The sequence below is a fragment of the Olea europaea genome, unplaced genomic scaffold (genome assembly GCF_002742605.1).
Source record: "Olea europaea var. sylvestris unplaced genomic scaffold, O_europaea_v1 scaffold7739, whole genome shotgun sequence".
NCBI classification, from domain to species: Eukaryota; Viridiplantae; Streptophyta; class Magnoliopsida; order Lamiales; family Oleaceae; genus Olea; species Olea europaea.
In genome coordinates, this window is record NW_019266159.1 from 5,234 (window position 1) to 8,118 (window position 2,885).

The following is a 2,885-nucleotide window of genomic DNA, read 5'->3' on the forward strand; positions in this document are numbered from 1 at the left end:
GACCATAACTCTCCAGTTGGGTTCCAACCGATCAAAAAAATTGATTTTATTTTTTTTTATTTTTTATTTTTTTGGGTGTGCGCGTGGAAAAGTTGCTCCAAACAGGGACAAGACTCCACAAAGTCTATGCACAATATAATGAAACAAAAATGTTAAACCTACAAAAGGTTATTCTTCCCAGCCAATTGGCTCGACACCAATTTGGAAATAATGTACTCTCCACATTATTCAAGTCAAAAGCTAGTTGATGCTTCTTTTGATCGTCCTTCGATCCATTAGACGCATAATAATTATTTATATATGATTTGATTCTGAGTACATTTTGTTTACCTTCGTAGAAAACAAAAATAACTTATTTCATTGTCAATTTCTATTAAATCGTCTCCACATTCATCACTCTGATTACTCATCTTTAAAAAAGCTTTTGAAAATCGCACTAGATTATTTTTTCCCAATGGAATTCAAAGTGTAATTGTTACTTCGCCAATAAATGAATTATTAATTAATAAAAATCACCATCATTGAAGAAAACATTACCATGGAAGACTCCACGAAGTCTATGCACAATACCATGAAACAAAAAAGTTAAACCTACAAAATGTTATTCTTTCCCAGCCAATTGGCTCGACTTCAATTTGGAAATAATGTACCCTCCACATTATTCAAGTCAAAAGCTGGTTGATGCTTCTTTTGATCCTCCTTCGATCCACTGACACATAATAATTTACTCTTTATATATGATTTAATTTCGAATACACTGTGTTTACCTTCGCAGAGAACAGAAATAACTTATTTCATTGTCAATTTCTATTAAATCGTCTCCACATTCATCACTCCGATTACTCATCTTTAAGAAAGCTTTTGAAGGCACTAGACTATTTTTCCAATGGAATTCAAAGTGTAATTGGTTAAAAAAAAAAAAAAAAAAAAAATTACTTCACCAATAAATGAATTATTAGTGTATAGAAATCATCATCATTGAAAAAAATATTACAATTCTAAATGACGTCACAATCCAGAATCCACTATCCCTTAGACCAAGTTGGAGGGTTGTCAAGCCACCTTCAAATACTTGTTGGTTGGTGTGTCTCATCGGCCATCACGATGGTACAAGTTGATAAATCGACTCTATATAAAAAGGCTAATGATTATGTAAATGCATATTTATGATTACAAGCTATGAATGTTGGAATAAATCCGTATGATACAACCATAAGAGTTCATAGAACGCAATAATGTAAAGAAAGTCTGCAAATATGGATTAAAGTGGCATCAAGATCTTGGAACAAGAAATTCGATGAGGTAATTAAGACGTTTGACTCCGATCAGAAATTTGACAAACCCAATGTGAAGATACATGATAAAATTGTGTTTTTCTTGGTGTTTTTATATAGATGATATTCTACTCGTTGGAAATAATGTTGGAGCGTTATATGATTGGCCTAGGTATGTTCTATGCATTCAAATCTTAAAAAGAACACGCTCACGACTCTGTCCTAAGCTTTATATATTGACAAGACATTTGTCAAATGTGCCATACAAGATTATAAGAAATATTAGCTTAATTTATGGGAAAGTGAGCTTTGCTAATAAAATAAAGTGCGTGAATTGGAACATATTTTCATTTATTTAAACTAATAATAGTTCATAGCAGTGATACACAAACAGACAGTTATGCCAAAGAATAAGTGTAACTAATACATCCTATGAAGTTCTTCTTCCATATCTTCTTTTCATTTCCCCCTTTACAGAGAGTTTTACAATTAAATTTATATATCAGTACCTGTGATTTGAGTTCATTATATCAACTCCACAGATTCATAGAATTTAGTCATCCAATGATGTTATTACAAAATCCTGCAGTGCAATGAGTTTCGCCTGTCCTCCGTACTCTTCCGGCAAGACTTCTTCACCAACATTTCTAATAAATTCTCTTCTTTCCTCTTCATTGGTTACAATTACAATCTGTACAAATTGCCAAAATAAAGTTATCTCAGGAATTCATAAAGCGAAAAACACATATCCGAAAGCAGTAAAACTCTTGCCAGTTCATTAATATGATCAGATTTTGCCATACTTGTACTTTATATTGCTAAACTGAATTGAATCAGAGGGCATACTTGATTTTGCACGGTGTGTGTTCGTGTGCACACATCTGTAAACTACGTTTCCAAAGTATTTTTTTTTTTTTGTTTTTGCAAAATCTATATACCAAATGTACCTTTTCGAAAGTAGCCTTCTCAAGGAAGCGGGAAATAAATCTCCAAATACTCACAAAAAACCGGGGCATATTTAACAGGTAGCATTTGGCCAGGCGCTCAGGATAGTACGCCTATACCGAGAAGAATGTCAAATTGAAATTGATAGTTAGATCAAATTTAAACATCTATATAAAATGAGATAGATCTTCAGAATAAGTACTGCCTCAGGAAAACAGCAGTTCATGGAAAATCAATATTTCAGACTAAAAACCACCAGATGATTTTAGCTAGCAAAGCATCAGTCAAGTCCCATGCAACAAGAGTCTAATAAAGGTTAAGTACCAACTTTAGTACGAATAAAATTACATTTATGCCTAAGTAAACTGCAATTCAACTTCTAAGAAATACTACGTGATGCTTAATTCTGATCAAGGGATGAACTACATGAATACGACAAGGATCAATAAAGTTAGCAAGCAGCTCAATTAGCAACCTGTAATGTTTACAAATTACTGAAAATGATTGGTTGCAATATACTATTGATTTACCTCGTCCAGCATGTGTTACCCTTCTTTATGAGAAAAAAATAATGTTGAGTATCACATTGCAAAACTTGGGAACTGAGTTGATAAAATATCAAGTTCGTTTAGGAATCCTCCATATACGTTGCTTAAAAATTGTCTT

The 2,885-nt window shown here is 32.7% G+C and overlaps 1 long non-coding RNA gene across 1 annotated transcript; it reads right to left on the reverse strand.

Annotated features, from left to right (window-relative positions):
• Window positions 1-1,600: 1,600 nt before the first annotated feature.
• Window positions 1,601-2,877, reverse strand: LOC111391314. The gene is made up of 2 exons (XR_002702097.1): window positions 2,222-2,877; window positions 1,601-1,965 (listed from the first exon to the last, which is right to left on the reverse strand). It is a non-coding gene; the product is annotated as an uncharacterized LOC111391314 (long non-coding RNA).
• Between the last annotated feature and the right edge of the window lie 8 nt (window positions 2,878-2,885).